Source organism: Nelumbo lutea, chromosome 3 (genome assembly GCF_056320005.1).
Source record: "Nelumbo lutea isolate HS-2025 chromosome 3, American lotus-T2T, whole genome shotgun sequence".
Lineage (NCBI taxonomy): Eukaryota > Viridiplantae > Streptophyta > Magnoliopsida > Proteales > Nelumbonaceae > Nelumbo > Nelumbo lutea.
Window position 1 is genome coordinate 16,817,341 of NC_142686.1, and position 24,067 is coordinate 16,841,407.

Genomic DNA, 24,067 nt, shown 5'->3' on the forward strand with positions numbered 1-24,067 from the left:
AGGCAATTTCTGCAGTGCCAGAAAGATACCATACCGTAAAAACTTTGATCGATCAAACACTGAGAGTATGGGATCCATCAAACACTCCCTTATTAATTTTGATGAATGGTAGTTGATTGGTTGCCAATTTTATGATACCGGTTGATCGGTGATCAGTTTTTTACGTATCATTCCTTTCCGTTATCCGAACTACTTGAGCAGTTGAGCTGTTGAGGTTGTACTTGTTAGCTCCAGGTTGGCATGCCAAGTACGAATAGTATTTCCCTTACCTTTTGACTCCATTTGCAGCTTTTTTGGTTAACCCGAAAGTTGTCGAATGTTGTATATACTACTATTTAAAATAGGATTAAAAACAAATACGGGTGTACGGGTATCACGGTCATACGGGCGGGTGACGGTGCACGGGAACAAAGTGTATGGCCCCGGGTCTCGAGTCATTGTCAATTGCTCAACAATCGAGGTGGTGTTTGGCACGACCACCCATTTATCAAATTCACGAGTTCGTAACCTTTTGTTTTTTTTGATAAAGATAGCAATAATATAATAGACAAACCAACAAGAGAACAAACCAAGGATTAAGGTCTAATTAAGTAATTAAGTCTTGGTTGGCCAAACTTTGGATCCACCCCGTTGGTCCATTGACAAACAACTCAGACTCTTTTAGACCTTGTTTAGCCATTACATGGGCTCTTTTGTTGCAAATTCTGTTTACATGAGCAAAATGAATAAAAAAACCCTCCAGTACACGCAATTATATACATGCACAAAAAAATTGGGTCCAAAGCCAATTCAAAGTTCTTTGAATTCAGCGCTTGTACTAGAGCCGGTTAGTTTGATTCCACTATTAACAGTTTCTTTCTTGAACTTATTCAAAATTTTCAAACTATTGAGAATTACCATTGCTTCTGCTTAGATGGGGGAGGAGGTTGTAATTTTACCAAAAGATGAAGCGACTATAATCCCTAATGAGTCCCTTAAAATAGCACTAAAACCTGAGCATCCCGGGTATAAAAAGCTACCATCAATATTGAGCCTCAGTTGTCCTAGATCTGGAACTTTCCAAAAAAAAGAAGGCCCAGGTCTAGGGTTTCGATGCCAATGAGAATAATTTTGCAATTCTGCTTGGGAAGTCTTCAGCCTCTCTTTCCACACATCATGTAAATCTAGCTAGTTGGATACCCATTGCTTAAAAAGAACTAGCACCACATCCACCCTATTCTTGATATTATAGTGACAACAAAACCACAATGTCTGATCATGAACACACTCTACTAAGCAATGCATGTGAAAATAAAAAAACATCGTTGTCAATGCTCATAGGTACACCTAACAAAATTCGAATCAAACCAATCCAATTGTATAGAGTTTGGGGCTGCATTACTTATTCCCATTATAATTGAGTCATTGGGTGGGAATGTTAGCATATTACAGCATACTGCAATTTACAAAGATATCCCTCTTTCAATATTTGTTTTTCTCATGTAATTTTTAAGGGAAATTGTCTAAAATTCATTGTTAGTTTTCAACATTTCTCTTAAACTCGTCACAACATTTCAAAATGTCTAAAACTCATCATATCAGTAAGTTTTTATTTTCTAAAATTCACATTCAATTAATGCACCATTAATGATTCTTAAGAGAGGTGACCATGTTAGCATAAATAACAAATCTCATGACCACATTACCACTGAACGATGAGTTAGAGGAAAATTGGCATTTTCAGTTTTCAATTTTATTTTTTTTTATTTGTAGTGTTTTGTTATAATTTCAAATGTTTTTTATAATTTCAATTTTTTTTACATTTTATCTATTTTATACAATCTATAAATTTTTATTATTTATTTACAATTTCTGTGTTTTTCTATAATTTTTTTGTGATTTTTCTACAATTTTTATTTTCTGATTTTGCTTATTAATTTATATAGTTCCTATAATTTGAAAATATATATTTTATTTTATTTTCAATTTCTATAATTGTTTATATTTTTTGTAATTTTTATGCTTTTATGTATTTTATATTTGAAAATAATTTTTAAACTTTTTTCTCTTTTCATGTCTAGATGTTAAAATGGTAATATATTAACACCCGTTGGTTTGTTTAAGTCAAGTTAATAACATGGTGAATTTTAAACATTTTGAAAATTTGTGAATTTAAAAAAAATACTGAAAATTCATAGTAAGTTTTAGACAATTTCCCAATTAAAATATATATATAGAAAGAGAGAAAGATTTATTGCCAATTTAATAATTACACGTTAAAAGTAGAGCCATCAATTACGACCAATTCTGCACATTTATTTATTCGTTCAAAACCGGATCTTCCCTGACCCGGACCAGATCCAATTCATTGACTTTTCTCTGAATGTGATTGTCAATGCCTTTTATCGGTATGTTGAACTATTGATTGTTCTTTTAGAGATTATTTGAATGTCTCTTAATTTTATGTTTATAACCAATAAAGCCATGCCGCGTCACCTAGTAGAAGAATTTGTATAAGAGAAAGACATTAACATTTTGTTTTGACAATTACAAAAAAAAAAAATCGGCCCAAGTTTTGAAATCTGAAGACTATTGCGTTGTCATAAACGCATTTTAAGCATTTATGCTGACATAGCCTCTTTGAAAACTGTAGAAATGGGAAAATAAGTATGGCTACAAGCCAAGGCTATAGTCAAATCAGGACACAAGTGATGACGTGAGATCAAATATAAATGCAAAAACAAATAAATGTAACGTGAATAGTGCGGAGTGCCTTTTGTGACGAATCAGCCACTATCATCACCATCAAACACGCCATGTCTTCATTTGTCTTGGGTTGGGCAGGGGATGTGTCAATTGCAATTATATAAATAGTAGTATGAATATTTGGTATTTTGATGTATCATTCTATCATTTTCTTAAAAGCTTAACGTAGTCTTTGAGGGGAGGTAGGTAGTCGAGTGAATCATTAACATGTAAAAGCTTAACGTACTTATGCTTGTCACTAATTTATGCAATACAAATAGTCTTTTGATTAATTTGTGTGCATTTGTTGTTGCTTTGTTGCTTTCTTATTGGTTTTATAGGCTTATTCGTCGACTAACGAGTGTCGCACGGGGCCCCAACATATAGCCCCGTGACACTTTTGCATGATGTGACAAATGAAAGTGATGAGATGTTTGAAAACGTTACCAATGCGATATTTGCCAGATAAGGAGTTCGGATCTGCTCTCACCGAGTGCTACTCACACCAATTTCACAATATGTTTCAAGAGACGAGATCTGCTCCTCACACTTGGGTGCCTCACATACACATTCACCGTGAATTGTCAACATCTCCCGTTAATAATAACTTCAAAGTATGAGAAATGTTCCCAATGCATAATAGGATGTGCGTGTGAGGCGTACTCTGTGAGAAGCAGATCCAGTAACATTTCCCTTACTTTGTACATATCATCTCCACCTCCATATGTTTTCGACACCCAGTGTGATGTGGATAGTGTGAGGAGCAGATCCCATTACGCTCGGAGAATGATCAATTTGGTGAGCAACTGAGCTTCATCTGCTGATCACACAATTCTGGCCATATTAACAATGTATACTGGAATTTGGAAACATCTCCGACAACAATAAATAAGATATTAGATGTTTTCAGCGCTAGGCTGTAGATGTGTACACATGAAGTTTTGTGGTCAGCTGATCTAGGCTCCAATTTGATGGCACATCACTAGACATGTTTATGGGCTAAACTTTGCCTTTATATCAATATAATGCATTTAAGTCTGAGCCTAGGTCCAGCCCAACCGTTATCCCTACATATTGAGATTGAGTCCGAGGGGTAGAGTCAAGTAAAAAATCTCATTATGGCTTGAGAAAATAAAAAAAAGAAAAAATATATTTTTATTATATAAAATATATTTTTTGTTACATCTGATGCATTTTTATTATATATAATATTATCAGGTCAAACTCATGCTTAGGCTGAACTTTTTGAGAAATACCCAAAAAAAGCCAAGCTTGATGTTTTGGGCCCGATCCCAAACCCATATGCCTAAATTCATGTCAAAGCCCAATAAAATACATGACGAGTTTGGTCGTCCCGTTGGTTCAATATGCAATATTTTAAGACTTCAAATCTCCAGCCCACAATAACTCTACCCATGCCTACCCACAAAACACTACCTCTTTACATTGGGAACATATACCTGTACATAATAGCATGTAAGAGGATGAGATCTTCCTATGTGTGACTCTAATGTTATGTGGGTAAGAAATTGGGACTTATATTTTAAACTAGGGGTGGGCAAAAAAAAGAAAAAGAACTGATCAAAACCGAACTGATCGATATACATATTGTATATATATGTATATTATATATTATAAATTAATAAATATGCATTATATATTTATAATACATTATTTATTATTTAAAATATAATATTTTATATACATTTATAATATATATCATAAAAACTAAAAAATAAAAAAAAACAATGAATTGAACCAACAATTAATCAAACCTATCAACTGATTAACCAATTGACTTCGATTCAGTTCCGATTACTGATTTTCTAAAAACCAATAATACCAATCTGATTCCAAAAAATATAATACAGTAAGTTAACCAAACTGTGAGCACCCCTATTTTAAACAATTGAATTGGAATTATGTGAATGACTTACATATGATGCAAGGTGGACCTGGGTGTCGCATATTTTAATTAGTGTGTCCCGCTACAAGGCTCCATTTCTTGGTTGGATCAACATTTATATGAAATATTGGGTCCTCCCACATAGTGGGCCTGGGAGGCAAGTTTCCATGTATTTGGCCAATTATGCTGTAGAACAGTATAGAAATTAGAAAGCTAAAACATTACATGTGTTTGTGCCTATTACACCGGGATAATGGTTTTGTCAGCACAGCACAAATTTATGAGTGACACCCTCTGTTATTATCGTTCCACTCCATTTGTTTGAACTACAATGGACGAAAAAAAAAATCATCTTAACAATTTAAAAGAGGCGGGCAAGAAGGTTGTGGCTGCAAAGAGATTAAAGTAATATTAAAATAGTTTACTCGGAAAATGTTTAATCCAATTTCTCTTTCTCCTGTTAGCTTTGATGACCACAGTTTATTTGAGCTTGGCTGTGTTTGGTTGCAATGTAACACTGATGCAAGTATATGGTAGTGCAAATGACTTTGAGTGTAAATTTTAATTTATTTTTTTGTTTTAAATTTTACCTTACTTTGTTTGATTGCAGTATAAATGAAGTAAAATAAGGCTTAAAACAGAATGAAGTAAAACCCAAAGTAAAATTAAACCTAGTTTTGCATTTTTTTTTTATTTGTACTCCCATACATTTTATACTAGTGCAAATAAATTTGAACTGCAGCCAAACACAAAAGGGTGCGTTTGGAAACGATGCAAATAAGTGTGAATGCAAATATGTAGAGTGTAAAATGGTTCATATAAATTGCAAAATTGAGTTAGTTTTGCACTTACATATTTACCTTCTTACCAAACAGACTTTTAGCTATAATGGATGCAAACATGAATTCCAATAAAACATATGCATTTTTTTTATCAAAAGCCCAATTGAATGCAAATTTACTTCTTTTTTATTGATGTACTTTTACATCTTATTATCAATGTAAATATGCATTGGTCTGTCATTTGTCAGTGCATAAATGAAATGTTGCCAAACACATGCAAAAGTGAACCAAAGTGCAAATTTACCCTGAACCGGGATTTACACTCTATTTGCATTGTTTCTAAATGCAACCAAAGGTGCATAATCCAAGTGCATTTGTGGACACAATTCTGGTCTACAGACTAGTGTGATCAGACCTGTTAATATCCCCATGTATTTGATAGGTTTGGGTTATCATCAGTGGGGGTGTCAATAGACCGGTTTTGGGTTGGATTACGTCCAATTCAAAATCAATTTGGACAGATTTGACAGACCAATAAGACATGTTGAATTGGACCAGTCCAAATTTTTAATGATTCAAAGTATTTATTGGATTTGGTCCATCCATAATGGATTTATGTAATACGGTTCACTGATAAAAGAATGCATGTATCAATGGACCAGATTGAAAACAATCTAAACTAAAACCAATTTGAATTCGACCAATTCAAAACAGCCCAAAATATTAAAACGATTTGGATTCGACTAAATTTGGTCCAATTGACACCCCTTCATCACTACTATTTGGTTGGGTCATTGGTTTTCAAAGCCCAATTGAACCGGATGGTCAGACTGGAAAACTGGGAATCAGATGGTCAGGTGACCGGTTCCATTTTATACCAAAAGTGTTATTTTTCCCCAAAAAAAGTCATTGATTTGGTCAGCAAACCACTGACCCAGGCGGTCGAATCCATTTGAACCGTTCAATGGTTTGGTTGATTTTTTTAATTTTTAAAGTTTTTGTCAGAACAAGCCATTCATTCAATTCAAACAGTCGGACCATTCGAATTAAGAACTAGACCCAAACCAGTTCGTTGTCCAATTCAATTTTAAAAACCTTGCAATTTCTTGTACACTCGGTAACGACTATGGTCGTTTGTCACGAGCCGAATAGGACTGGTGGCTGATGTTCGTAGGTGAAGTTTAGGTACGAAAGTGCATCGAGACGTTTGTAGGTAAGAAAACTTATACCTCTACTACATGCATTGCAGACGGCATGTACGAGATTTCATAAAGAAACAAGTTGATTGGATACCTTTTACGCATCAAATAATGGGTTGTCTGTCAATATATAATCTGTTTTTTAGATAAAAAACAAAAATTTGAGTTGGCACTCACTCTTGTGTATGAAAAATAACTATCTATGGATTATATATATAAATTTTTTTTTCTAACCGTTCAAAATAATGCTTATCTTTGTAGTCTAGTAATTTATTCATCCAAGTTGTTTATTATTTTGTTAAAAAAAAATCTTTCAACATGTAAGGCTTCCATTTGGGAAGAGTGTAAATACAAATAAATACATATGTTGTTATTTTCATGAATAATATATATCCGTATTTATATTATATATATATAGTATAAATGTATTATATATTTGTATTTGCATTTTATTTCAAATGGAGAATAAGGCTGTGTTTGGTTGCAGTGTAATTTTATTTGCACTAGTACAAATGTATAAGAGTGCAAATGAAAAAAAATGCAAATTCTCATTAATTTATCTTTTTTGGGCTTCACTTTATTCAACTTCATGTCTTAATTTACTTCATTTGTACTATAATCAAACAAGATAAGCTAAAATTTGAAACAAAAATAGGCCAAAATTTACACTAAAATAATTGCACTGCCATAGTTTTGCATCAATGCAAATTTATTTGCATTGCAACCAAACACAGCCTAAAGGACAATTTGGAAGGAGTACAAATACAAAATGTAGAGTGCAAAACCTTGTATTTTGTATTATTTTGTATATATTTGTATTGTATGTTTTTTAAAAAAGGATTGACTATTGAGGACTAGAATTCTCTCTCTCTCTCAAATTCTTTCAAAAACCTTATTCTTTTTTCTCTCAGATTTTAGATCACCAATTTATATACTATAGCCAAATCAGATTTTTCTGGCCACTACTCTCTACCCATCTTGAATTGTAGCAACACATCGCCATCTTCTATTGTGAGTGGACCTATTCATGGGCCAGGTAAGGCCCAACCCGTTCTAAGTCAAGTTTGGACATTAATTTAGGCCCATAGGCTTGGGCCTAAAATATTGGGCCTGACAATTTTTTTGGGCAGGGCTTGGGCTTTTTCAAAAAAGTTTGGCCTGAGGCCGACTTGATAATATATTATATAGCAAAAAATATATTTGATATAATAAAAATATACATATTATATACTTTTTTCTTTGTTATAGATTTCAAGCTCTAATGAGACCTTTTATTGTTTTTGGGTTTTGAGGTCCTTTAATATAAATAAAATAATTTTTTATTGAATAAAAAATATTTTTTCCTATCTTTTAATCAAGCTTGAGGGTCAGGCTTGGGTTCGGGCCTAATTATAAAACTTGACCCAACCCAACCGACAAGTCTAATTTGTGAAATGTGTGACTGTAGTGTAAAATGTGGGTAGAGAAAATAAATAAAAAATCGGGATTCATAACAACATGATCCTTCGCTAGACGGTAGTAGGGTACATAGTGTAGCCCATTTAGGAGTCTGGCCAATTCTCAATTTCCTCAATGGGTCCTTCCTCAAACCTTCTGAGCTGATCGACCGTCATCAAATGTATCGACCTTACATCACCTATGTTACCCACCTTAATTAGCATTTTTCTTCATCATATATATATATATATATATGGATTTTATCTGATCTTATGTATAACCTAATCATCAAATGGTCAAAAAACATCCAAGCCCATCTAGAATTTTATTTAGGCTCATATAACTTGGGTTCCATGAACAACGATAAGCAATGATTCCGGAAGGCTGCAATGGCAGTTCCTATGGCTCAAGATCCAAGAAAAGTCCTTTTCTTCTAGCTTCAACACAAGTGCCTTAACAGGATCATTCTCCACCGTCCTATCCAAATGAACCACACTGGTTTTAAGGAAAAAAAAAAAAAGAGAAAGGTTGAAAGAGAAATAAATAAAGAAAATATAGTGCATTATAATGACCAGAATCTCAAATATTTGTCATTTTCTGGTTTGGATCAATTGAAAGTTCAGTTCCGTCGCAGACTCATAGCGCGTTGCAGATGCAGCGGATTGCCATTGTTGGCAAAATGATGGAGATATCAGCTCAAATAATGCATTTTTTCTTTTTTTTGGTTAACAAACAAACTAACATTAGAGCAGATTCCAATCTCGTGGAGTTGAGCCAATATACCTGCTTGCAGATTCTAATCGAACAACCAACAGTGCCTTGATTAATCATTATGCAATTTTTAAGTCAGGGCCATCTGCCTGCATGGTGGTGACACAAATGGTCCAATGGGCTTCCTTCCTTGCCATGACCATGTGGATATGGTAAATTACATAAATATCCCTCCACGTTGTCATTTGCGTCTCAAATCTTAACATTGATGACCAAGAACATGGAGACAAAACTTTGCGAGATATCAGAAAAATCTAGAGCATATCATAATACTTTTTTACTACACACATTTGCAACAGTTACACAAAAGAAGGTCCTAGTAACAAGGACAAAGCGTGCCAAATTTCTTCATTAGAGTTGGTGGTGGTTATCAATGGACTAAATCAACCGCCCGGCACCAGTAGGGGCGGAAGAAGAAAGTCCCATAATGGAGATAAACTAGACATCATCAGCCTTATTTTGCTTCAACATCAATTTTGTGCTTTTGCTAGAGCGGTCCAAAATAATTTATACAACCACTTTGGGTGGTAGAAATTAAGCTACATGATGACGCTGATTTGTGGTTAGACTCGCTCTTTTAATTGGGTATGATTGATGGGCAAAAGTGGCATGCCACTCATCTGTTGTTACGTAAATGTCTAGAGTCACTTTGGAACCCGATGAGGACAAAGTTGGCCTTCTACTTACATCATGACACACGGTATCTCATAACAGTTTGATGATACCCTAGCACCACATAGGCGATGATTTGTCTTAGCCAAAATGATAGAGTCCCGATTAGCGATCTACCTCTGCCGAGTTGGCGACCAACTTCTGCCAACCTAGCGACCTACTTCTACCGACCTGGCGACCTACCTCTGGTGACCTCATACACAATTGGGAAACTCGACAGAGTGACTAGCAGCACCTTGTCCAAGGCTGGCCTGTAGTACCTCGTCATTATGGATCCAAGGGACGTCGACATGATGAGCGACCTCCTCGAGGACTTACCGACCTGACTGAGGTCTAGGTGGAGACTTGCAAGACATGCTCGCCGACCTCTTCCTTAAGCAAGTTATTGTTTCCGACTTCTTCGAGATCACGATGCTCGACCGTTACACTTGTTTTGTCGTATCGTATGCATTGAAATTGATTAAATAGACTCTATCCCTCTCCTCCAAACATGGTGGATGCGGTTTCCCAGGAATCTCAGACACGTTACAGAAAGCTCTCGGTTCCTTACGCCTATATAAAGGTCTCATTTCCAACCTTAGAAGGTATGTGCAATTTAGTTCTCGTAGGTCCCTAGCTCTTTCACTTTTAGCTCACTCAAAAATCTCCAATTTGCTAACTTAAGCATCGGAGTATCCACCCCGAGTAAAGCAGCCCAGACACTCTAACACTATCTCTTTGCAGGTTGCCCTAGTAGATTATATAGCTTGTCATTATTCAACTTAGCATTCGAGTCACCTTCCAACAAGGAATTATCCAGCTTAGCTTTCAAGTCACCTGCTAGCAAGGAGCTGCCAGATCATGCATCATCAGAACCTAACATGGCGCCACATCGGGAAGTGTTCATCAATACGATGGTTCATGCCACATCAAAGTACTTGAGCTAGGTTTAAGATAGTCCAAGGAGGACCAACCTACGATGTCGGCCATAATCTCAAAGTGTTTATGTGGCCCAAGCATTTGACGAGTCATCCAACCTCATGGAAACCGACTTGCATCGACCACTCGATTTGTACCTTTTAGGTCATTTAATGCCTCTGAGATATTCGAGGGGCATGTTGCCCATGTAGCGGTGGTTACATGAATTTCCCCCACTTCTTGGGGAAATGACGAGTGGTCGTTCTCGAGTGCTCCCTAGGATCCTGGTGGTTGAGGCTACTACCTTCGAATATGTTGGGGACGTTTTGGCCACCCCCCGAATCCTATATAAGGGCAGCTTCTCATCCTCAAATGGCACTCTCTCTAATAGCTCTTTAGCTCTCATCTTGCTCTCCTTGCTCCCAGCTCTCCTAGCTCTGCGATATTGAACCATTTGAATAGTTTTGACCGTTTTTTATTTTCAATTTTTTTTGTCAAAATGGTCTGATCATTCAATCTTCGAGTTAGTTTTAAAAACCATGATGTTATGTCATTCGAGTGTATAACTCATATGACCCGAAAATGGAACCGTTCTGGCCACTGGTTTTCGTGTCGACGGTCCGACCGCTCAATTTGAACGGACGACCCATTTTGACAACAAAAATAAAAAAGAATGGCCAAAAACCATTGAATGGGTTAACTGGTTGGTGGTTCGACCACTCGGGTCAATGGATCGTTGACCAAATCATCAGTTTTTGGACAGGGACTGGGATTGGGGTAAAACAGAGCTGGTTGCCTTGACGGTTTCCAATTAAAAAATAAAAAAAAAGGATGGCCCATTCTGACAACAAAAAATTAAGAAACTAAAAAAATGACAAAAAAACCATTGAACGGATGGTCCATTTCCAATTTATTATATAAATAATGTTAGATAATTAGATATATATATATATATATATATATAATTATCTGATTATATAAATATATAATAGTTAATATATATATATTGTTAATGACTAGATATCAGACTGTTCAAACGGTTTTGACCGTTTTTTATATTTTTATCAGAACGAGCTGACCGTTCGACCTAGTAACCGGACCCTTGACCAATTTGGTCTCTAGGTCAATTTTAAAAACCATGATGTTTATGTCATTCGAGTGTGTGACTCATACGACCCAAAAATGGAACCGTTATGGTCACCGGTTTTTGGGTCAACGATTCGACCGTCTGGTTCAAACGGATGGCACGTTCTAACAACAGAAGTTACAAAAATAAAAAAAACAGCCAAAAACCATTGAACGGGTCAATGGATCGACGGTTTGACTACTCGAGTCAATGAGTTATTGACCGATTCAACAGTTTTTGGCCAGGGAATGGATCCTCCCAAGGATGAATACGAGTGGGAAGGTACTAAGGAGAGAGCATCAAGGAATGATAGTGTGACCTTGTACAATAAACTTGGGGACATGAAGAGAAGCTTGGTTGATATTGTTTATGGTACTAATTCTGGGTTCCAAGCGTCTAAAGAAGTTAGAGCGGAGGTTTTGGAATTGGTTAATCACCTGGAATCTTTGAATTCGACCCCTACTCCCTTGGAGGCTACATCCCTTCTTGATGGAGACTGGATAATACTATAAGTGAGTTTTATTGGTTTTAATTTCTTTTCTTAATTTTCTTGGTGGGAGGCTACGAAGCTACCTATATCTATAGGGTTGTTAGCCAAAGTGGCCGGATTGAAGCTTCTTTGATGAGGAACGACTAAGGGTCTTGCGAAAGAATTTCCACCAAAACTTCTCCTGACTCCACAGTTTCTTTCATGGGTCATTCAGTTAGGGTCTGTTCAATTTGAAATGGGAGAAGGAGACCTGTTTGAAGATATCACCATGGGAGACGCATCCTGTTCTTTTCAAGTTCTCAAACGAAGGGAGAAGCAACGACCGATGGAGGAAGAAGGTAGCAGCCAATGCTTTCTCACTATTAGGGCTTTGGATTGAAGAATGACGGGGTAATTTTGATATATTGCAAAATGGACCGAATATAATAAAGGGTAAAATAATAAGTTAACCATGCCTGTTATTCAAGTTACTGTTATACATGATGAGTTTTGGAGGTTTTGAAAAGTTATGGTGAGTTTAAGAGAATTCATAAAAAGTGACGTTGGATTTTGAACAATTACCCTTAAAAACTACATTTATTTTTTGGGTAAATCTCTTAAACTACCTTTATTTTCATAAATTGACAAACTAAACCCTTAGTGTTTACATATTGTCTTAAACTACCATTAAGTTTTTTGAAAATTATCATCATTAAATTGATACTGAAATATTGATTTTACGTTTTTACCCTTCCGTTAAATCTCACACAACGAAGAGGAGAAGGGGGCGGAGGAAGAAATCACCGCCGGTCCACTTCAACGGTAATCGACTGTCATTGTTTACTTTTTCCTCATAACTTCATGGATTGGGAAATTGGAATTGACGACGATATACATTTGTTCAACATTGTAGGTGCAGCTTACTTTTGAAGAACGTAGAACGGGTGTTACCATTGTTAAGCTAACCCAGATGGACTTACGAGAGGAGGATAGGCTGGGTTGCTGCGGTTCTTTCTGATCTGTTATTTATATTCTTCTGGTTTTGGGGCATTTTTTAATTGTTTTTCTTTATTGATTATTATTGTTTGCAAGTTACGATGCGGATATGGCAATGCTACAGTTGTTGAAAACCTCGAGATAGGTTGGTGGGAGCTCATCTTTTACAAGATACGAGCAGTTTTTTAGTTTCAGACGTTGAAACTTTATCACATAAATAGGTTGTTTCAGTAGAAAATTTCACAACCATTTATCTTGTTTCAAGCCTTTCCATAATTTTAACATAAAGGCTGTATGGGTAGTGGAGCCATTGATTTGGTGGTTCATGTTCGTTGAAATCTTCAATGCCCCTTTAATTCGAACAAAAAAATAAAAAAAGAATAGTAGAGAGATAAATGGGAGAGCAGAACATGGCCAATCGAACATTTTGAAGACATGTAATCTCTTTCCCTATCAAGTAGATATGCCAAGATCCCGGGCTAGTCATCGCCACCACTTGGTTCGCCGTCATATCTCTCTGCCAAGACAAATACGACACCACTCCGCCGACTTGATTTCTCCTGCAACTCCCCTGCCTGCTCCGCCGTCCACTCTTCTCTCCCGTCTTCCGACATCTATGCCTGTGTCTCCAACAACTCCGCTGCCCACTCTTTTCTCCTGTCTTCCAACATTTGCACACCGTGTCTCCTGCAACTCCCCTGTCCGTCCACTCTTCTCTCCCGTGTAAACCACTGAAGCTTCCCATTGCTCCTTCCCTTGCCCTCTTTTTTTTTGTTTTTTTGTTGGGTTTGGGTGGAAGCCATGCTGGTGGAGCATGAGTTCTTCGAGTTAGGATCAATTCGATGACGACATCTATGCTTATCGAAGATTGCGTAAAGACAATCTGGTCTTTCTTGTAAGGTACAAGGTAACCCGCCTCGTCGCCTGCACCGAGCAGCACCGAGCAAAACAACAGCCTATCGGCAAAACAGCAGTGGACGCCATCATTTTCGGTTACGGTGGCGCCGGTGGTAGTTCTCTGTCCACTGTCAAGAAGATGATGAACAGAGATGAAGATGGAGGAAGGAGAAGCAGAGGAAGAAGTAGAAAGAGATGAAGAAGAGGGGGAAAGAGAGAGGGAAGAGGAGGGGAAGGGACGTGGAAGAAGATGGAGGGGGTCGATGCCGGTTTTCCGCCGCTATGTCGAGAGTTGGAAGAGACGATGAACAATGTTTTTCTCTCTCCCTCTTGCCCCTATTTCATCCCCGCCACTTCGACTGGCCTGTTTTCAATAGATCTGGGACTTGTTCTTTGTCGCTGAATGCATTAGAAGCAGCGCCATTGTAGAAGAGATAAGGGTAATATTGGGTTTAAAAAATTTTAAACGTCACAGTGTCACGTGTACCGATTTTAATAGAAAATTAACAATGTTAACGGATTGTCAGAAAACTTATAATTACCATAAGACAATAATTAAATGGTAATGTTAATTTCGTAATTAATAGGGATAGATTAAGAGATGTACCCTTATTTTTTTCTCTTTCGACCAATAATAAATACAAACTTTTTATAATAAATAAATAAAATTTATTAGGGAGAATCATGGTTCAGCCCAGGGTCAGAATTTTTAGGCCCAAAATATAATTGGGAAAAGCGTGAATTAATGCTAATTCACGAGTGGGGATTGGTGTATAGAATGGGGAAGAAGGGATTAACATTTTGAATATTTATAGACCTGCAATGGAATTCATAAATCTGCACCGAGTCTATCCATACTTTTGTGAATTTATTAATGAACTACTGAATGAATTTATTAATGAAGGACAAGAGCTTGTGGTCATACAAATTACAAGAAAATGAGAGTATAGCTTTGGTTTTCACTCCCCTTGTACAAATCACATTAGGCCTAAAATTATTGTTGCTTGTTCATCACTTGTTTGGCTGAAGCATCGACCAAATTGTTAGCTGAACTTTGGACCCACTGAATTTCCGACTACATGTCCTTTGAAAACCATATAAGGCTTAAAGTGTTTGATTTTGTTTCTATAACTCTACAAAGCTGCTTTACTTCCTTTCACAACATTCCGAGCCCCTTTAATTACCAATTATCATACTCTAGTAACTACTTGAGTCTCCTTAGCTTATTGGACCTCAAAACATTGCACGAATGAGTCCATTTTCATCTCTTATCACTCCCCTTACCCTATAAGGCCTTTGATTAGCACTACCATTGCCGTAAAAATCCAATTCCATTAATCCATTCTCTAGTGATTTCCACTCCCTCCTTGTATTTTGTTTTTTTGTTGTCAAGGCTGCAATTGTTGCCTATTTTTTAAGAATATCATTCATTATGAAATCAAAAAACAAATTTGTTGTTTTCATCTTATGTGCTTGTTAGCACTCGATTTTTGCACAGTTTGCTGCTTGAATGCCCCGAACATCATACTCTTCCGATCATTTCGAAACACCCCAAAACCCAAAAAGCACAACTTTATGCCCTATAGCCCTCAGATTCACCATTAAATATGCCTGATATCAATATGATGGTTCCAATCGACCCCCGCTTACATATCGACCATTAAATCAGACACCACCATCAGACCTAGGACCTCCCAAAATGCCAATTAGACCTGTTCATGGGCCGGGTAGCCCGATAGCCCGGCCCGCACCCCGGTCGGGCTTGGTCATGTAATTTGGTCCGTAGACCTGACCTCGGACCTAACACAGTAAGCCCGATTGTGTTTTGGGCCGAGCTCGGGATTTGTCAAAAAAGCCCGACTCGACCCGACTAAGCATTATATATTTTATAAAATATATAATATGCATTTTATATATTATATAAAATATATAAATAATATAATATTTATTGTAATATATATTTATAATTTAATATATACATTTTTATTATTTTCTTTATAATTTCTCTCTCTCTCTCTCTCTCTCTCTCTCTCTATATATATATATATATATATATTCAGCCGCTTCAATAGTAGTAACGGTATGGGCTAAATTTTGGGCTCGGGACCAGGCCCGAGCTTTGGGCTTTTTATGAGGTCCGGGCTCAGGCACAAGTTGTAGGCCCGATGGTCGGGCGGGGCTTGGGCTTAGAAAAATTTGTTAATACAGAGTGAAAACCCGACCCGGCCATCCCAGCCCATGAACAGGTCTAATGCCAATCCATAAAAATTCAGATCAAGAATCTTCAATTTACCCCTTCATCAAGCAAAGATTCTGTTCCAACCCCTCTCGTTGGCCTAAACACCTAGAACCTAGATTCTTTGATCTTGACACATCCGAACCGATCAAACCACACCATTAAACTTTGGACACATTAGAACACTTGCCTATAAAGTTTCAACCTCAGATTCCCCAATTTGCCCTTCCACTAAACCAATATTCCATTCCAAAACATCTCGTTGACCTATATTGGCCCCCATCAACCAATCATACATTACCACCAAATCTTAGATACCCAAAAAATACCCACTTGTAAAATTGAAGTCCAAAATGCCATCGTTTTCCTTTCTAACGCACCAAGATTTCATTTCAAGATTCCAGATTGACCAGATCTCAAATCTGCCCAATTTGGGCCCATTTGGCTCAAACTAACCTTGCCAATCACCTCAGACTACCCAAAAACCCTACATTGTGAATTTTCATCTAAAACATACATTGTTTGCCCTTCCATCACATCAAGATTCCATTTTAAGGCCCCATATTAATTGAATCAAACCCTTTTTTAGATATGCCCGATTTGAGCCCACTTGGGCAATCCAACCTGACCAATCAAATGGAAATGTCCAAAAAGCCTACCCGATAAAATTACAGTAAAAAAACTATTATTTACCCTTTCATCTAAAACGATTCCGTTTCGACTAATTTCATAGCATACATTCACAAAACCCTTTACGGCTGTTATACCATTTCAACTTTCCATTTTAGACCAGAACCCCGGTTCAACCTATGACCCAGTTTAACCCAAATACCCAATTCAACCTTCATTCGCCCAAATCTACAGTTCTCTTCTCTCCCCTATTCGAACACCGAACCACAGCGGCGGTAATCCCCAACCTCCGGCCGTTTTCTCTCCATCCCTCTTCCTTCTTCTTTCCTCTTTCCTTTTCTTTCTTCATTCTTCTTCTTCCTCTTCTCTCTGTTTCCATCACCTCCATAGAGCTCTCTCTCCCTCTCTCCTCCTCTCTCTTTCTTCCTTTCCCGAACCAGTTGCAGCGGTAAGCCTTCCCTCCGTAGAGATTTCTCTCAGCTTCTACTTACCAATCCATCAGATCTCTCTCTCAGCGGCAAACCTCCCTCTTCTCGGTCATCCTCGCTTGGGCGGAACTACCGATGCAACTCCTAGCAGCGGCGGTGCCCTCATTTTGAACTCTCTTTCTTCCCCTCTCTCCCTCTTTCCATAACTGTCAAGACCGAAAAATGATTAGATCCACTCTCCATCATTTTTCTCTCTCTCATCTAGATCAAACCAGCATTTGCTCATCTTCCTTGTTGAGACGGCGGCTGCGATCAGAGGTTCCAAAATCGAGTAACAGCGGCGACCTCCGGCCAGATCTCTCTATCACTCTCTCCTCCTTCTCACCGGTTCCCTGTCTTTCGGCTGAAACTGTTGATCGCTTTCTACTTTTGGACATCCAGCAGAGGCGGCGGCAAACATCCCATCTACCTTCCGTTTTTACCTCTTCGAGATTCCTGATTGCAAGCACCGAACACCATGTCGGTTTGAAGCAAGAAGATAAGAAACGACACCCCTGTTCCGGCGATCGAATTCAGGCCAAAATCCAACCAGGTAAACCTGTCATTGCTTCTCCCCAATGCGCGATCTTTCTTTTTATTTTCTGGAATTTATGCTATTGCTGCTATATGGGTCTGAGGAGAGGGAAAGGGGACAGCCGCTAATGAGGTGCTACCGAACCGGCTCTTGTAAGCTTCGGACTCTTACTCAAACTCTAAATTGTTAGTTGTTTAAATGCTGTTTTTCCTTGGATTTTTGTTCTTCTTCTCTGTCATTTGATAACACTTGAGAAGTTAGATTCTCATGAAACCTTGATTAGGTTAAAACTAATGAAACCTTTCTTCTAATTATCTGTTATCTCCAATTTTTTCCAGTTTAGTTTATTTCAGATTTGTTTTCTGTTTTCTCTAAATGCTTAGTCTGATCCCTTCAGTCCTGTTTTAGTGGTTATCTAAATTTAGGCTGAGTGGTTTGTGGTTATCTAATTTAGGCCCTATTAGTGAAGTCATGCTAGAAATAAATATAATTAAATAAAAATAATAATAAAAATTCAAGAAAAAAATGGAAAGCTAAAAAAATCTATGATAATGGGATTTGGGATCGTCACATTAGAATACATGAAAAGGGGAATAAGCTACTAAAGGGTGAATAGTAATTAAAAAAAATATTAATAAAAATAAAAAAACTAAAAAATAGGAAGGGGAGAAAAATAAAAAAAATACAAAATACAAAAGATTCAAAAAATCAGAAAATGAAAAAGAAGAATAAAAAATAGTCCCATAAGATAAACATACAAATAGGATTTTATGCGACAATAACTAAAAAATAAATAATTGGTGAAGACAATAAATATAATTATAAGTAAAAAACAATATACAAATAAATAAAATAAGAAAAATAAAAAATATAATGTAAAAAGGGGCGAATTAAAATAAAATTTAATAATAATAATTATTAAAAATAAAATAAAAGTAAAATAAAAAAATATGGATAAATAAAAATTGGGAAGAGTTTTATGGCCTTTTCTTGTGATTTGCTTTCTTTAGCCATGTCAATTGTTTTCTTTTTATGATTATGTTTGTTTAAGACATCATGTGGGACCCACCTATCCGACCCGGGAGAGGGGTGCCAAATCCCTTCCCACTCTCATTCGAGCCTTACCCAGACCGGTTAGCTGCTGCCACGGGCATTGGAGTCAAAATTAAAATGAAAACATTTCTGAAAATTATTCTTGGGGGTCCATCTCTTCCATTTGTTAAATTAATGGGTGGCGACTCCAAATCCAACCCAAGTGGCAAATGAGCTGTTTTTTCAATGCTCACAATGCCAACCTAACTATAATATTGACGCTCACAATGCCAACCTAACTATAATATTTTCCATTAAAACCTATTTATTTCTTTCTTTTTATTTAAAAATTAGTGCATTCCTTTCTTCCAATATAGTCCAAGTCGTAGTATCCCTTGCACATCTCCATATCAATCTTCCACTTTTCTTTGATGACTTAAGCATGGAACCATCAAACAACTTGTCCAAATTAACACGTTGAGACCACTTGCATCCAAAAAGAGCAAGAAACTTTTCCTAAATACACTAGACAAATGGATAGGAGGAGATTAGGAAGTGGTAAACGTCTTCCCATTTGTTTTTGCACATTAGATGCGAATCAGGAGATTTGTTCCACTTGGGTCTCTTCCTTTGTATTAAATCACAAGTATTAATGTCCCAATGCAAGACTTCCCAAGGGAAGATAAATAATTTTTTGAGGGATAGGAACACATTGAACTTCCTTTACGAGAAAGGACATGTGTGAGGGAGTAGAGAGAATTAAAGATTTTAAAGGAGGTCCAAAAAAACCACCCATAGGATTAGTGGCCTAGAAACGAGCATCCAATGTAATAGGATCAAGAGCAACCCCATTGAACATATGCAAAAGGCTAGAAACAAGTGGAATTTCAGAGTTCCTAAGGTCTTCTTAGCCCAAAATTTCAGCCAAAGACCAAAGGAGACTTCAGGTCGGCATGCTCAGAAATAGTTTTGCCTTTAAGAGAAGAAACGGTGAAGATGGAATGGGAGATATCTTTCAATGGGGACTTCTCAACCAAGGGTCTTCCCAAAATTTGATTTTGTTAGACAAGACAATGGATGTCTCTCAAAAGAGAGTCAAGAGTAGTGATATGTGATAGTCCATCATCCCAGCCTTTATTTGTGAGCCCATTAATACTTACCACAACCCGATGGCATACAGCTTTGCAGGCATCGTGGGACGGAAATCGTTGACACATGGTTGTGGTGAGCATTCATCGGCTCTCAAAGAATGGTTGGGTGCTGGAGTTTTGCGCAGAGCTACCGTTGCTTACTTTTCTTTGGAAAACAATTCATAGTACTCTTCCCCTATTTGTTGATCGTATCATATGTGATCTCACCTTTGGCAACAAGGTTAAAATTTGGAAAGATTTCTAGCTTAGGAATGCCTGTTGAGAGGTGTGTTTCCTTGTATCTATTCCATATCTAATTTTAAAGGGAAAACAATCTCTGAGTTTATTCTACCTTCATCATCCCTTGGCTTTAATTAGAAGTTGGATTTTAGTAGAAATCTAGGAGTCTGAATTTCTTCCTATTTGTAGTCTTTTGAATTTTTTGTTTGGGGTGGTTCTTAATAGCTCAGTTGGGGATAAATGAATTTGGGTTGCTAACTCTTCAGGTGGGTTTTTTCTTGTGGTTCCTCTTTTAATATGTTGGATAGGGTTACTCCCCCATCTAACTCCATTCTTTTGACATGTTGAGAGCTCCAATGTGTACCTGTTCGAACATATGGAAAAGCCAAGAATCAAGTGGAATTTTAGAGTTCCTAAGGTTTTCTTCATATCCCAAAATTTCAGCCAAAGACCAAAAGAGACATCGGGGTCGCATGCTCAAAAATAATTTTCCTTTAAGAGAGGAAACTATAAAGATGGAATGAAACATATCTTTCAATGGGGACTTCTGAACCCAAGGGTCTTCCCAAAATTTGATTTTGTTAGCCAAAATAAGGTCATATTTGACGTGATTAATAAACATTGGTTGGATACCATGGATGTCTCTCAAAAGAAAGTCTAGTGCCATGTGATAGTCCCTCATCCCAACTTTTATTAGTGAGCACTTTAATACTTACCACAACCCGGTGGCATACTGTTTTGGAGGATTTGTTGGATATCGGAAATCGTTGAGACATGGTTGTGGTGAGCATTCATAGGCTCTCAAAGAATGGTTGGGATGCTGGAGTTCTGCGCAGGTCTACCCTTGCTTACTTCTCTTTGGAAGGCAATTCATAGGACTCTTCCCCTATTTGTTTATCGCATTATGTATAATCTCACCTTTGGCAACAAGGCTAAAATTTGGAAAGATTTTTAGCATTGGAATGCCTGTTGAGAGGTGTGTTTCTTTGTTTCTATGCCATATCTAATTTTAAAGGGAAAACAATCTCTGAGTTTGGTCTACCTTCATGATCCATTTGCTTTAATTGGAAGTTGGATTTTAGTAGAAATCTAGGAGTCTGAATTTCTTCCTATTTTTTGTCTTTTGAATTTGTTTTTTGGGGTGATTCTTGATAGCTCAGTTGGGGATAAATGAATTTGGGTTGATAACTCTTCAGGTAGGTTTTTTCTTGTGGTTGCTCTTTTAATATGTTGGATAGTGTTACTCCCCCGTTTAACTCCATTCTTGTGACATGTTGAGAGGTCTAATGTGTACCTGCTTGAACATATGGAAAAGGTTAGAAACAAGTGGAATTTCAGAGTTCCTAAGTTTTTCTACATATTCCAAATTTTCAGCCTAAGACCAAAGGAGACTTCCGGTTCGCATGCTCAGAAATAATTTTCCTTTAAGAGAGGAAACGGGAAAATTGAATGAAACATATTTTTCAATGGGAATTTATCAACCCAAGGGTCTTCCCAAAATTTGATTTTGTTAGCCAAGACAAGGTCATATTTGACGTGATTAATAAACATTGGTAGGATACCATTGATGTCTCTCAAAAGAGAGTCAAGAGTAGTATTATGTGATAGTCCCTCATCCCAACTTTTATTTGTGAGCACATTAATACTTACCATAACCCGTTGGCATACTGTTTTGGAGGCTTTGTGGGATATCGGAAATCGTTGAGACATGGTTGTGGTGAGCATTCATAGTCTCTCAAAGAATGGTTGGAATGCTGGAGTTCTGTGCAGGTCTACCCTTGCTTCTCTTTGGAAGGTAATTCGTAGGACTCTTCCCCTATTTGTTGATCGCATCATGTATGATCTCACCTTTGGCAACAAGGTTAAAATTTGGAAAGATTTGTAGCTTTGGAATGCCTTTGAGAGGTGTGTTTCTTTGTATATATGCCATATCTAATTTTAAATGGAAAACAATATCTGAGTTTGGTCTACCTTCATGATCCTTTGGCTTTAATTAGAAGTTGGATTTTAGTAGAAATATAGGAGTCTGAATTTTTTCCTATTAGTATTCTTTTCAATTTGTTGTTTGGGGTGGCTCTCAATAGCTCAGTTGGGGGTAAATGAATTTGGGTTGTTAATTCTTCAAGTTGTTTTTTTTGTGGTTCCTGTTTTAATATGTTGGATAGGGTTACTCCCAGTCTAACTCCATTCTTGTGACATGTTGAGAGCTCTAATGTGTACCTGTTCGAACATATGGAAAATGCTAGAAAGAAGTGGAGTTTCAGAGTTCCTAAGTTTTTCTACATATTCAAATTTTCAGCCTAAGACCAAAGGAGACTTCCGGTTCTCATGCTCAGAAATAATTTTCCTTTAAGAGAGGAAACAGTGAAGATGGAATGAAACATATTTTTCAATGGGAATTTATCAACCCAAGGGTCTTCCCAAAATTCGATTTTGTAGCCAAGAAAAGGTCATATTTGACGTGATTAATAAACATTGGTATTATACCATGGATGTCTCTCAAAAGATAGTCAAGAGTAGTATTATGTGATAGTCCCTCATCCCAACTTTTATTTGTGAGCACATTATTACTTACCACAACCCGATGGCATACTGTTTCGGAGGCTTTGTTGGATATCGGAAATCGTTGAGACATGGTTGTGGTGAGCATTCATAGGCTATCAAAGAATGGTTGGGATGCTGGAGTTCTGCGTAGGTCTACCCTTGCTTACTTTTCTTCGGAAGGCAATTCATAGTACTCTTCCCCTATTTGTTGATCGCATCATGTATGATCTCACCTTTGGCAACAAGTTTAAAATTTGGAAAAATTTCTAGCTTTGGAATGCTAGTTGAGAGGTGTGTTTCTTTGCAACTATGTCATATCTAATTTTAAAAGGAAAACAATATCTGAGTTTGGTCTACTTTCATGATCCCTTGGCTTTAATTAGAAGTTGGATTTTAGTAGAAATCTAGGAGTCTGAATTTCTTATTAGTAGTAGTCTTTTGAATTCGTTGTTTGGGGTAGTTCTTGATATCTCAGTTGGGGGTAAATGAATTTGGGTTGTTAACTCTTCTAGTTGGTTTTTTCTTGTGGTTCCTCTTTTAATATGTTGGATCGGGTTACTCCCCCGTCTAACTCCATTCTTGTGACATGTTGAGAGCTCTAATGAATACCTGTTCGAACTTATGGAAAAGGCTAGAAAGAAGTGGAATTTCAGAGTTCCTATGTTTTTCTACATATTCCAAATTTTCAGCCCAAGACCAAAGGAGATTTTCGGTTCGCATGCTCAGAAATAATTTTCCTTTAAGAGAGGAAAGGGTGAAAATGGAATGAAACATGTTTTTCAATGGGAATGTATCAACCCACGGGTCTTCCCAAAATTTGATTTTGTTAGCGAAGACAATGTCATATTTGACGTGACTAATAAACATTGGTGGATACCATGGATGTCTCTCAAAAGAGAGTCAAGAGTAGTGTTATGCATAGTCCCTCATCCCAACCTTTATTTGTGAGCACATTAATACTTACCACAACCCGTACGGATACTGTTTAGGAGTGTTCGAACATATCGAAAAGGCTAGAAAGAAGTGGAATTTCAGAGTTCCTATGCTTTTCTACATATCTCAAATTTTCAGCCTAAGACCAAAGGAGACTTCCGGTTCGCATGCTCAGAAATAATTTTCCTTTAAGAGAGGAAACGATGAAGATGGAATGAAACATATTTTTCAATTGGAATTTCTGAACCCAAGGGTCTTCCCAAAATTTGATTTTGTAGCCAAGGCAAGGTCATATTTGACGTGATTAATAAACATTGGTAGGATACCATGGATGTCTCTCAAAAGATAGTCAAGAGTAGTATTATGTGATAGTCCCTCATCCCAACTTTTATTTGTGAGCACATTAATACTTACCATAACCCGTTGGCATACTGTTTTGGAGGC